The following is a 15,505-nucleotide window of genomic DNA, read 5'->3' on the forward strand; positions in this document are numbered from 1 at the left end:
TTAATCGCAAAATATTTCCATTTCTTTAGAAACTAGTTGCCACGTTATATATTTTAATGTTTTAAAAATAAAATATATAATATAAATATATAATTTATTTAAAATAATACATTTATTCAAGCTTGGTAACATATTTTTGCTACGATAAAGTCAAACTTTATATTTGTGGGCTGTTAGGTAATCTTTTCAATTCGTCAATGAGAATTAAAATGAATTCATTTTTGAAAATCATCCTTCATTAAACGCATGGGTAAATACGAACAAATCTATAATGTACCAATAAATACGTTTCAAAATCTTTAAAATATGCAAATCTACGCAAAATAAAATGTCATGTTAGAATAAATTGTGAATACTTTAAAACGTACTCAAATATGATATGACTCTGCTACGTTTTATTACATGTCTACTGAAAATACGGATATGCACTTGCTAGTTGCTATACATGTCATTTACCCTTGTTAAACTGCACTAAATTATAAAAAAAAAAAATCGAACTCTTTGTGACGTCTCGTTTAATAAGGGACCGTAGGAGCAACGAAATAATAATGTATATGTCAGACACAATACGATGACGCGTGCGACGTATGGTTCATAATAATGTATAATACATCACATTTATCGGTGGTCTTTGTCTTTTATTGATTCACGGTCCATTTTGATGATTAAAATTTTGTTGCTATCAATATTAGACTTATGATCGAATTAAAACGAAACTCAAAGAACAATACAATTGAAGGTATACTTTAAAGCTATTTTAATGTAGTAATAATAATTATTATAAGCTAACTATTGAAAATAATTTAAACAATTAACCATGGGAATAAAATATTGAAATACAATAACATACATTTAAGCAAAATTTTCCTTTCATCATATATTTTAAGATTTAACTTATTGAAAATATATACTTAGTCCATAATCCATACCCTATCGATTGGAGACCTCTGCTATAGTAATAAACTTCCTATAGTTTTATAATATGATGTATGTATCATACGCCACTACCCATTTTCGATGTAACTACATTACAGACGACGGATTTCATTTCCGCCGTTCCTTTGAAGACAATAACCGGCTGTGGCCGTTTCGGGAGAGGTAAAAAAACACTGCACACATGGGCACCGAAACTACACATCACGACCCCTTTTGACGCCCACTTTTTCAATTCGCGCCGCACACACATGGTGTTTTTTTCTGTACGTGCACAGAGATTACTGCAGGATAAACTTATTATACAACGCATTGTTGTTGTGCGCGCGCGTGAGCGTGCGTGTGGTTTATCGGGGTTTTCCCTCGCCACCACGGGGGGGCGCACTGCGGGCAGACAGGGCGAGTTCAGAAACTACTTAAAAACCAGCAACCAATCTTACTAACGCAATTTTTTTTTCCCCAATTCACACTTCTACACACCTAAGCCCATTATTATATTATTGCGTTTTATCGCTTAGGGCGTTCAAATGCGCGCGCTCCAATAATACGACGTTGTGTATGGGTACTATATGAGTATACAGTCAGGAAATGCGAAAAACGCAATAGGAGTTGACCTATATATTTCTGTATACATGCGCTCTACTAAAACAAATACGATGGAAAACAGTATTATTAATTTTCAAATTTTTATTATTATGTGTGTTATAGGTTACACTCTGCGTATGTGTACCGGTATACTATTGTAAGTAGTAAGTACTGACGTCGGTCGAGTGGCGATTTTGATATAGCTTATACTCTATTCTAATATGAAAACGATTTTTGTTGTACAATAATAATACAACAAACAATTCGAAAACTTTCTTTGTTCGAGATGGGGGATTATTTAAATTTAGTCAAAATGTATGTATACTTATAGGTTTTTTTTTTTGTTTTCAATTTTCTATACTTGAATATTATTTATTTAAGCCCGGGTTTCTTGTCATTGTCATCGTTGTCAATATACATTATACTTTAAAATCTTTTTCAATCGTTATCTCTTAACTGTGATGGTCGATAAATATTTAATCTAGTTACAGTTTCATAAATTCAACAGTATAAAACATTGTAAAATAAATACAAAATTCACATACGAGTTTTTATAATGCGATTGTCTATTGTTATTTATTTAAATTTTAAAAGAATTACTTTACAAAAATGTTGATATAAAACAAATTTTTATTCAATAAACAATAGGTTTATTAATTTATTTACATTAGCTAGTATTCACGACTATTGATTTTTGTAACAAATGCGAATTTTCATATAAATTAATATAAAAACAAAAATTCATGTTTTTTTTATTATTAAATTCGGTAATACATACATAATAGGAACGTAGGGCAATGCCGTGGCAGTAAAATGTTATTTACTAGGAGCGATTTAAGTGACGTATTACTGTTCTTAGGTCGGATACAGAGTTAGAAAGTTATCGAAGCAAAAAAGTAATTTATCTACCATAGTTGGTATAGTCATCGCGTAGCTTCCAGCAGCAATCTCATTTAAACTTTAATCAGTTATTGTGATACACTATCATTTGTTATAATAATAATAATAATAATAATAAAAATCCTTACATCTGGAATTTTATAATTGGACTATTATTAAATATTTAGCATAAACAAAATTGTAGTATGTCAATTTATATTATAATCGATAGAAGAGTTGCTTTTGCAGTTGCATAGATATAATAATTAAATTTTTATCACCCCAATAAACGCATAATGACAAAAAAAATGAATCATTCCGTCTTTGAAGAACCACCTGACATTTATTCCTAATTACTTTACAAAATCCCTGAATTTTTTTTTTTAAATACTGTAGGTTATTTTTTCTTCGAAGTAGTCCCAGCCATATCATTAAAAGTGTGCCCGTTTTTGTTTAAAAACAAGAGGTAAAAAAAAATTAAAATTAACCTACAAAGCCTCTGGAGGACGGGACCTTACGGATGATTGGAAGTTTTAAAAACTCGTTTCCCGTAATCAGATTATCCCATCCGGGCCATTAATCATTATAATCTGGCAAATACTTCGGAGCCACGCCGTTTTGGAAATGTTTTTCTACTTGCCAACACTGAAAGAAACGTCCGGAGATGAGTGTAAAAAGTTTGACATCAATTGCCGTGCCCTCGACCGTCACTGACGAATGAATGAACTATATATTATAAATAATATGGATGGGAATGTGTGAAAACAGCGGGTGGAGCACACACACGAAAACTTGGGGGAAACTTCCTGGATGGTTTTAAATGAAAGTCTGACAAATTGCAACGTGGTCAGTGTACGAAAATCGACCGTACACGGTCTTTTGTTCTTGTTTGGCGGGTGACTAATTTATCAAAATTTCCGAGTGTATAGTGTGCTAGTGGTAATTCGATTTAGACTTTTGCTGTCTGTAACCGACGTAAATCCAAGGGGTTCCGAAACACGAGAAAAAGTCCGAAGGGTAGGGATTTACCCCACAGAGCACAAGGTACCCATACAGACGCAACCGGCACTGAAGTAAAAGCCGAGTTCGGGGGAGATTAATACCATCAAAATATAAGTCTGTTTAGAATTTAATTTATTTTACTTGGATGAACATTTATTATCCGTTTAAAATAAATGCTATACTTTACGTAAGTAACTTTTATCTGAGAAAAATACAGTTCCAAAAATAAATAAATTTACTTTTTAATAATAAAAAAAAACAAATACTTACCTAAAATTATATCATATAAAATTAAATTATAATAGTGCCTGCAGCAAGCATATAAAACTGATGATGTATCATTTAATGTATATATAATTAATTTGAATTCTGTACTGACAAAATTTAAAATAGATTATTTTTGTCAATCTTACAATCATTCACTAATCTATTGATGCGCAAAGTACAATAAATCATCAATGTATTATCATTGTCATATCGAAAATTAAACGATTAACTGAAATCTCTTTAAGAAACAAAATTAAATTGATTTAATTTAAAAGAATGTTTAACGGTATCAATATAGATATATAATAAGATATAGAATTTGTTAATTATAATGTTAGTAATCAATTATATTCAATTGGTATTATTGGTAATGGTTTAACGTAACTATACGTTACTTGATAATTCGTGATTGTTTTAAATATTACTCCCTGGAATTTTTTTATTTACTTTATAAAACAAAAACATTCTTTTGTTATATAATCCCAGTAGATCTTTAAACTAACATTTACTATCCTGTTTAATATTATATGTAAACAGACTTATACGTTGAGTTAATGAAATTTATTATATCTAAATACTTTAATAAGACGTATTTATGAATTTTATTTAGTATTAAATTCATTCATGGACTTTTCATTCGAGTCCGTTTATTACATCTTTAATTGTGAAAAACTTAATAATTGTGAACTATATTTTTAAATATTTTGTTAGTAAATTTATTCTGTAAAAAAATTCTTCTATAGCATCGGATTTAGGTAATCCTAACCAAAACAATATTTCACAGTTCGACGTTATAACAATTTTATTATTCTGTGCATATAAAACGCACATCAAAATTTTATGTCATGGATATCTGATATTAAAAAAATGAACTTTATAAAATATTATCATTATTTTTGAGAAAATAAAAATTATCTACGTTAAGCACAAAAGTTAATATAAAAATCGTTGTGGTAATATTATGTGTGTATTCAGACAGGTGTCTATCAACGTTTATTATATTTGTTTATCTGTATTAAAGTTACAACACTGAGTTTGATTATATTATACCTACATAGACTCTTGATGGTTTCTAATTTTTAAAAGTGTTAACAATTCGTAGTTTGTGTTATTTTATAATTGGGTAACTCAGTGAATAAGTATACATGCCTTCTTGATTAAATACATAACTTCTACGCCTAAGCGTAGTACGTCATGTTAAATTAAGGTTTTTATATGCCTACATTTAGTACGAAAATCTTTGTTTTCATTTTAGAAGCTACCTATACGCTGCACTTAGTTTTAATTAAAAAAAAACATAGTCGGTTCAATATGATATTTATACACATTTCGAAACATATTTTAACAAAACGGTATTCCGGTAACTATGTTTTTAATTTCGAACGAATTCAGTCGTCTGGCGCATCAATTGAAACTTTACAGTGTTTATGAGACCTATGGGCTATAACTACTATTCGATTGGATTACTAGAACGGAAGTTTGAAAGATTTATAGACACGCGATGTCAGTTACACCACACTGCGGTTTTCAATAATAATAATAATAATAATAATAATACGATTATTATTATATACATAATGAATCATAATTCATAATTAGTTGTTGAAAATGAAGTATGCATTAAAAACGATCAGATTCTTCTCAATTACTTTTCCATAATACCATAATGGAGTACTTTTATTATTATTATTATTATTATTAGATATAAGACTGTTTACTACATTTTTAAAAGAAAAAGTTTAATATTAACGGTTGAGAAAATTGGAAATAATTTTATAAAGTAAAGTGCTTTGTATTATAATAATTAATAACCAGTTGTCGATACATTTTGTACATAGAATTCAGACGCACACACATATAAAACCAAAACACAAAATAAAATATTAAAAATTATAAAAACATTTTTCTATAGAGATTGTACATATTATTCAAATCTTACAACACCAAAAAAGACCATTATTTTTTTTATTTCTTATATAATATGATACCTAACCAAGTTGTTCTTGTTAACTAAAAACTATTCTTAGCTTATTATTATATACTGAAAAAGTAACTAAGGAATTAAATTCTTAATATTTTCATTATATTAAATACATCTTTTAACCAGGATTTTATTATTCTAATACTATTTATTATATTACAATCCTTGTTTCTAAATTAAGTTTTAGTTAATTTACGTTACATTTATAGACACAACAGAATGACACCATTAGGTTATACGACAAATAAAAATTAATATTCAGAAATATGGAGGAAAGACTATTTTACCAATGACAATTTTATTAATAATTTTAAATTGAATAAATTAATAATTTACAAATCAGCTAAGAAAAAAACATTTGTAATAATTACAACGACAAAATAATTATGAATTTCGTACAAATTCAATGTTATTTTAAACATGTCCCGATAAACCTGTTTTATGTTAATTATAATTCATGACACTAAATCCTACCGTGGACTTTATCATGATAATCTCCTCGTATATAGACTTACTACCCTATTTGTTATTGAACAAAGTACACAACTATAGTTTGTTTATATATATATATATACAACAAGTGAATTGTTATTGCGGTTCAAAAGAAGGTTACTTGCAAGATTCCCATACGAGCCCTAATAATAATAATAATAATAATAATAGTAATAATAAAAAAAACAAAAACCTTATGCCCAAAAGAATCTAAAAGAAAAATATTGTTTTCCGGCTTATGGCTAGGAGTCGCTCTCAGTTCGAATAAGCACTGTATCTGTGATGGGTCACGAGCAGCCGTGTTTCGTTTATTGTTCCCTTTTGCGTAAACGTGCACCCTCGACGTACAAGTTACACGTATAATACATTATACTGTTACACTTTTAATTTTATCACCGGCTACGAAGAGTTAAGCGCACGACAGCCGGTCCGTGAAGAAGGCTGCCACCGTGTTCAACCCTCGCCCGGCATATTTTGTTCTTTAACCAGGTCCGTTTTCTTTCGCACCCATCAGCAAGTTTTATGATACCGACGATAATGTGAAACAGTAAACACCCCGTGTCCTTCCCGTAAAACTACTAACCGTCCATCCGACCGAAAACGAGCGAGAACTGGGACCCGTTTTTCAGTTGTAATAGAAGGAGAATGTCGAGGGGAAGGGTAGAAAGTACCTCCGGCAATGGCGCCGCTACACCCTGCTGCACACACACACACACACACACACACACACACACATATTTATATGTATGTGTATGTGTGTATTATGTATGTATACATTATTGTGATAATCATTGTAATCATCATCATCGTCATTATCATTATCATCGTATTCCTCGCCACCATGGTTTAAGTGCAATAATATTTCGGAGCCAGGTCGAAGCAACAACTTGGCGACCCCAGGTCTCACATACAATTTATAATGTTATATAATGTACACCCGTGTTACGATTGTGCGTGGTGTATATAAAGCTTTGGCAATAATGATTTCGATAAACCCCGTCGGGCTCCTGAGGGATTATTCGCATATTTCTCCATTAAAAAGCCGACGCTCGCTGTCAGCGGGGAGACAGTGTGGCGGCGACGAAAACGAAGTGAAGTTCTTATATACACGTACACACGTAATCGCGATACAATGTTTATAATTCATATAATTTTAAAACGTATCTTATTTTCATCAATCGTCACCTGGGACGCTTATATAAGAGAAATTTGGAAAAATAGCATAATGATTCATACAAGGCATCGTGCAACGAGCAATTGTAAAAGTATATTATACTTCAATAACAGTAAGTCACTACGACGATGTTTATAGAATATGAGTTTTTACTATATTTTAAGACGATACCACCAATACCGTTCACAAGAGACAACATATTTACAGGTATTTGAAATACAATCAATGACAGTAAAAATTCTAAAGGTTTAATTTAGATTCGTACTTATTCTAGTAAATTGTGTCAAAAATTATCAGACAAACCGAACTTAATAAATTTCTCGATTTATATATCTGCAGATTTTTTTTTTATTTTACTTTATGAAATTTAACGACATAAAAAAATTCAATAATGTTATTCAAAAAACTTATGACTGTTGCCATTGAATCAAAAAACGCGATTTTTGTATAACTGATCTATGTCAATAGTATAATATAGTATGTATAAAACAACGTGCATTACACGACTCTGTACATACTACTTAGTATTAGAACGGTTAACAGATTTATACGATTTACCGCCGTCGAGCAGTGCTATTTTATTATTTATCAGTTAGCTAGAGATTGGCACGATATATGCAATTCCCACATGAATTGTTTGTAATTATACCGGATGATATGTTTACAAATGCCATTTGTATCCCAAACACTTTTCCAATCTTATCCAATGTGTTCACAGTAATAAGATGTAAGTATGAATTTTCGATATCACATTATTGGCTGATATTATGTGAAAAAATGAGTTATAATATTAAATATGCATGTTTTAAAATAAATAGGTACACCTACGTAAAGTGATTCACATTAATCCAAATCCCGTAAAACAAAATAAATGCAAACATTTACTTACCTATATGCAACGCGCATAATATTATTATTATTGTCGTTTATTTAACAACATCGATTTTAGCTGTTATTCAATTTTATGCTAATGTAGTCTGCCGTGTAATTAATATTAAAGTCTTAAACTTTTGAAGTTTATGAACTTATTGCTATTATTGCATTAATAATGCCAATACTCTGTATGTGGTTTATATTATAATATAGTAATATAAATCTATTAAGCATTGTTAATGCTTTAATATAGGTACAATTAAAACTAGTAAGCAAAGAAGAATCATTCAAACAAAAATCATCCCCGCTTGTTAAAATCATTTATTTTACAAGTACAACAATTATTTTAAATAATTGTTCATCTTTTTTTTATTAACAATACGATTATTATTATTGTTGTTATTATTATTATTATTATTATTTATTTTTTTAATTGCGTGAAGCAAGAAAACATTTTAGATAGTATTATCCTTTAAGAACAAATTTTAAAATAATAAAATTGAATTATAGGTATTAAAATATTTGCCGTAATACGATATTAAAAAGTTGGTGAGTACTCAGTACTTGGATAACCATTCTGTTGTACAGTAGAAGTAAAATGTATTTCGTCATTGAATAAGTCACTGTAATGAATGTGTAAATTTGAATTCAATGATAAATCATTGCATATGAAAACGATTTTAAGAGGAGACGATTTATTCACCTATATTATTAAGTATATTATTTTAAAACATATGTTTATTATTATTAAAGTATTAATATTGCTATAATATTAATATGATATAAACTATAAATAGTTAAAGTTTAAATATTTTGAAAATTTCATTGCGTAAAAACATTAAAATATAATGAATCATTAATAATATACCTAAAAATAGTCCTCGCAAATATTTATGAATTATAACAATTAACAAACTAACTAAAATCATTATACTTTCTTTAAAGTCCATTTGTATTAACATTTAAACTTCAAATATTTATAAAAAATTGTGCTTATATATTTATTCATTTTATAAATTTTAGTAAGGGCTATTTAAAAGGAACCTTATTTTACGTTTTTAAGTACAAGCTATAAAAATGGAATATTCTATAAGTTTTCAACTACAAAATAATTTTCAAATTTTTGTGATTTTGAAAAATGTTAAAGTATGAACTCTAAACGGTTAAAAAAAAATATGACTGTATTATTAATATTTTTTAACTGTTGCATATGGGATTTTTATTAAACTTTTTAGAATTTGTACCAACCCTAAATATTTTTATAAACACTAAAAAAAACTAAATAATTTCGAAAAAATATTTTACGTATATTATTATCACATAAAATAGAAATATTTAATTTGAATACCTACAAAAATAACTTTATAGTTAAGTTATTTATCGTAGTTACATCAACAATTTAACAAAAGTTATATTATTTTATGAAGACTTTGTTGAAAATAAAAACATAGAACCTATGTTGAAATATTAAAGTACTTAAGTACTTGAAGTAATTTCTCTTTAGGGAATAGCCCAGGTGGTAATCTACAAATTGGCTCCTATGTAATATATGGGGGAGAACCCTTGATTTCTGATATGACTATAATTCGCAATTTGCTAATTGTTTTTTAAGAGTAAATTTTGTGCAACAATATTAATTTTACAAAAAAAAAAAAAAATGCTTATTCTTCAAAAATTATTTGAAATATCTTCTGAATAAAGTACAGGTAAATTACAAAACTGTAAATTCAATGTAATTATTTAGATACATTATACAATATTAAGCTATGGTATTAATTAAAATTATCCTACAATCCGTTGAAATTTTGTGTATTCATTAATTATTCGAACAATGATAACAATATTACTATTATTCAAAAATAATTTGGAAAATATATAACATACAACTAAATACGATTGATGGAAATTAATATGAACAGTGTAATATAAGGAATTTTGGGTTGATAAAATATTTGTAATGTTATTAAATAATGTATAAGAAACGGTTAAATGTGAATAGCATACAAAATATTATTACAGCGTGCAAAAGCCACTGCAGTCAAACAACCACAGTGACGTTAGTGCCGGTGGTTAGGTTAGATATTTTAACGATTAATGACATAGCAAATTTGAAAACGATTTTTGGATACTATCCAATGCAATAGATTGGTGCCGCGATTCTATTAAGATAATCATATAACGATTCTATTATATCTTCGGCGTCTAGATTTGTTACATAAAAATATATATATCTGCCTTAAACCTATAATTTTAATTAGTGATACTATCGGTATGAAATCTAGCGATACATACCATTCCCATTAAACATTACAATAATTGTTGTATTTATACTGCCTAGTAGGTTATTTGATTAGTGACGGTGGTTTAATCTTCGTTAAACCGCAAACGCAGTAAAAACGAAAATTTTTTTTTAGTGATTCTTATTTAAAATAACGTACCTGTAGATAAAACGAACTAGTCGGCGACTATCATCATATTGAGGACCTCGGAGAACGTTGTTAATTGTTTAACGGGTTACAGAAAATTAATAACTTCGATGATAATGATAATAATTAGTACTATTTACGTCGGTAGGGTGATTGATGGAACGATAATAGTACTGGTGGTCGATATAAACGTAAGGAAAAACAAAACGCAAAAGTTAAACGAGAGGAAACTTAACCGTAACTGAGCGGTATCGACCACGACCGCGATAGATGACGAGAACGACGATGGTGTACACCGTCTGTACGCGTGCGACGCATAAAGCTCGACCGGAACAACTGAATACTGATAGCGTCGAAGGGAGCCAAGCCGCTTGGCACCCTCTGCCGCCCTGCTTCCAGCTGCCTCCACCATACCGCCGTTACCGCAAACGACAGCGGAGGCGGCGGCAGCAGCAGTCTTGCCCGCGCACAATAGTCGGACGACCGACCACGCTCCTCCGTCCACCACCGAACTGCAGTCCTAACCGCCGCCGAATCTTCTTTCACGCGCACGCACGACGTCCCACGCAGTCCTATTCTTATAATAATCAAAGTTTGGATGTCTTAACTGAATAGAAATCATTAAAAAAAATAATAAAAACGGAATCGAATTGCTAAATACACTGATAATTATATTTTCAAAAAACCAATAAAATTCCATTTGACGTTATCTATACGCCATAATGCAATATGCTTACTATTTTAAGTTATTCATTAAGCATTTATTGTAAGCTCAAAATTATAATATTTGTATAATAGATAATAATATAGTTGAATTTTAAAAAAGAAAAAAAGATTAATTATAAGTAAAAAAAATGCACAAAACTATACTGATATACTAGGTATAAGGTTATTTTTTTTACGCGTTTTGAATAAAATATGTTTAAATTAAAGCCATTTAATATAGTAAAATACGAGTACCTGTATAATTTATATCCTCCGCAGTATTGAAATTATACCTCAAATTTTTAATTGATAAAAAACTAGCAAAATTTACCAACATACCCAATCTTAAACAATAATTATGTATATTTATTATTTATATTATTGTTTTATTTTTCAGTAATTTATTATTATTTGATACCTATATATTATTTATGGTTGTTTACTGTATTATAGTCTACACTTCAAAAAATGAGATCCTATCTGAGGTAATGACAGAAGTTTTATACAAGGTGATTAACTAAGCACGCTTACTCCTTTTTTCCTTTCATAATAAATCTAAAAGCCATAATACTTTGAAATGCTTATATTTTATACTGTTTACATGGAATATCCTATAACAATACAAAATAATGTTTTCAAATAATAATTCATAAGTACCTATATTAATATTATAAATTTCCAAAAAATTGGATTTTGACTAAATTCATTATAAAATTAAAAAATAGGGTGAGCATTTATTAGATGTATGGACGTTTGCGATTGTCAACCACTGTCACGGAATATCTACAACTCAATTTGGACGTGTCGTTGTGACGACGATGGCTCTGCGAATCACTGCGTTTATAATTCCCGAAAAATCATTCACCAAATGAATTTCAGATTATACGACCCGGACCGACCGACCAGGACCCATTAGTCGCTCCACAACACGTCATGCTCCCACTAACGTCTGCTTTTTATCGTTGTTCAATATGCACGTATATGCATATTATACGCGTGTGTACGTGTTTACCGTCCCTTTCAGTTTTGATTTCGTGACTACCGCCAAAAATATCTATACATATATATCTGTATACGTATTTCATATATATATATAAATGTGTTCTTCCGCTAGATCGAATAATAAGATATCGGTCCATCCCCGCTCTTCACCCTCCTTTTAGTGGTTTGAACCCTCGCGGCGTACGTCGAATTATTTCGTCGATCGTCTCTCAATCTCTTCGCACCACATATATATGTGTACGTGCATATATATATACACGCATTATACATTATATACATAGGTATATATGACTGCGCCTCTACATATATATATATATATATATATGTATATACATATTTTTTTCCTCTCTCGACGAATTGGTAGACCGAAAAAAGCCGGAAATACCTGGTGTGCGTGTGTGTTGGTCGTCTTATAAGACTGGGAGGAACCTTAATAGTTTTTTCGGTTCCGGTTTCGGCTTATATAGGACTTATATTATAAAACTTAATTTTTTGGTTACTGATTTCGATTTTAGTTCTTAAAATCACAGAACAAAACTATTCCGTTTCAATAGTTTCAGTGAATACCGATAGTATATTTGAAATTATAGAATTGGGATTTTTAAAGTGTAAATTTGAGACAAAAAAAATTAGTATCGACCATCATAAATGTGTTATTAATTATTAAAATAATAAAATAAATGTTAACTTATACCTATTATAGAAATACTGTCATATTATAATTTAAATTTTTTTTTTTGTATTATTGTTATTCTATCGTATTTATCGTTATTTCAATTTAATTGTTAACTTTAATGTCTTGAAATATTATAATCTACATTGTTACCTGTACTGTTTACTCTAAAAAATTGTATTAAAAGGGGGAAACCCACATATTTTGTAATAAATAAATAATAAAAAATTTCCTGGAATACTAAATGTTGGAAATCCCCGGGAACTAATTCTCGTATATTCCGAGAAATTTGCAGGAATCATAAAACAACCACTGGAATGGACTTTAATTTACGCATTATTTGGCTCAATAATGATGTATTTAATTTCATTATTCAAATTTTGTTTTGCTAAATTTCAATTTAAACACACTTATACTGCTTAAAAAAAAAATTTATTCGTCATTGTCTATTTTATATAATATAATATTTAATCGTTTTTTATTTTTTTACGTCGTTGCCGGCAGAGACGCCGTTAGTGTATGTCAACTACGATATCGATTGGGCCGCCGTGTTATTTCTAAATTCTATAGACAAAAATTCAAAACGTCTGACAGTAATCCAAGACGCGTATTCCACGAAGGCAAACGGTGACTTCTCGTTAGCAAACCGCTCGCGTATTGGGCGCGCTTTGTATACGTACGCCATATTATATAATAAGGTTTTCGAATATACAGTACATAATATAATATAATACTACACGTTTTTGTTTATTTTTTTTATTTATTACACTGTTCACCACTACTACCAACGTTTCGTGTTTGACTAAAGTATATATACATTATATATATATATTATATTCAATTTTATGGGTGGTTTTTTCTCCATTATGTTTATCTTTCATAATTAGTACACTACTGTGCTTACTGCTTATAGTATAATTGTACCTATATTTATTATGTTTTAAGTATTCTTACGTCGTTTCGTAACGTTATATGAAATTTCTATTGGATATAATATTTTATAGAGTCTTACCTAATAGAATAATTGTCATGTTTCCGCTTCATTAAAACATACGGTCCTATTACTTCTATTTAGGTATATGTATATTAAACGAAATCGTATTGGGTTGTATTAAAAATGTATAACACAACATTTTATAATAATCGTTATATGTTAATAATATGTATTCATTGTATTATTGCATATTATCAATATAATAAAGTATTGTTTGAAACGAAGTGGTGTAGAGACTTACTTAAAACTAAAATAATACCACGTTGGATTCTTACTTATTCTGCTTCACTTTACTAGGATAGATTGTTTGTTTTTCTTAATAATATATATATTAATTACTATTTAAGTACCTATACCCACATTGTATGTTAACCAAAAATAAATTAATCATATTCTATGATAGGCATCATTGGAAAGGGCTTAATAGTAAAGCTAACAATGCTAATTTTTTTTTTAATTAAAAAATAGCCAACATTTTCCAGTGTCGACATTGTAGATTATATATATACCACAAAATTTACAATAGCTAAAATATTTTGAAAATTATACCATGTTTAAAAAATGTTAATTCAAATATTTGTTTGAAGTATCTATAGTAATAGACCTTTGAATCACAAAAAAAAAGAAAACAACCGGATGTCAAAAACTGGTTTTTGAAAAAATATTTACTTTTTCCAATAAATTTTTCCTTAATCTTTTTTTTTTTTTAAAGTATTGTGAAATTTTTACTTTTGATCCATTTTCTTCTACCAAATACAAAAATACAAATTAAATCCAATTTCTACCAGAAACCTCCCTCAATATATTAAAGATCAAAGCATGTTTTGGCTTTAAAAGACGATGAGCGATGACAGACAATCAAAAAAAAAAAAAAACCCCACACATCATTGCAAAATCAATACATTCATCTCTTTGCTCAGAATACAAAATTCCATTAAAAAAATAGAATGCAATAAATATCTTCTTAAATTTATAAAAATAAAAAAATAAACGAGGTAACTAACACAATTATATAGTTTAATAAAACATACAAATCAAATCATAATTTTTATTGTATATTAGATACCTAGTCTATATAATATAAGATCAAAACGTTATTTTGTGTCAACGTCTATATTTTTCCAATATTCCGAATTAATATTTGTTTTTTTAATTATTGTTTAGTTTTACATTTTTCTAAATATTTAAAGTTAACAATTTTGAATTATATAACATTGAAATATATTATATAGATAGGTAATATGTGTATGTCAATAGCACTAGTGGTTATCTGTATAGGTTATACGAATTTCAGTGAATTGAGATAAGAATTTCAAATATAATGACAGGTAACTGGTAACGTGCATTCGACACATCGCTGAACTGGATCTTACCTTTATTTTTTGTCTGTATATTATATGTATCTCAAACGTATTGATACGATTCAATTGGTTATTAGTTATAATACATATAATATCCCATAATAGATAAAAAAATTTTTTTTATGAAATACACGAATTTTAGTCTGTATACAGTGACA

At 28.8% G+C, this 15,505-nt stretch overlaps 1 protein-coding gene across 3 annotated transcripts in view; it reads right to left on the reverse strand.

Moving 5' to 3' along the window:
* Positions 1-10,959, reverse strand: part of LOC132928856 (uncharacterized) — a 154,237-nt gene extending 143,278 nt beyond the window's left edge. For all 3 annotated transcript variants that reach the window (XM_060993776.1, XM_060993775.1, XM_060993773.1), the window contains exon 1: positions 10,625-10,959. The gene's annotated coding sequence lies outside the window, so the exon portion shown is untranslated. The remainder of the gene's footprint in view (positions 1-10,624) is intronic.
* Positions 10,960-15,505: the final 4,546 nt, after the last annotated feature.

The sequence above is a fragment of the Rhopalosiphum padi genome, chromosome 4 (assembly GCF_020882245.1).
Source record: "Rhopalosiphum padi isolate XX-2018 chromosome 4, ASM2088224v1, whole genome shotgun sequence".
NCBI lineage: Eukaryota > Metazoa > Arthropoda > Insecta > Hemiptera > Aphididae > Rhopalosiphum > Rhopalosiphum padi.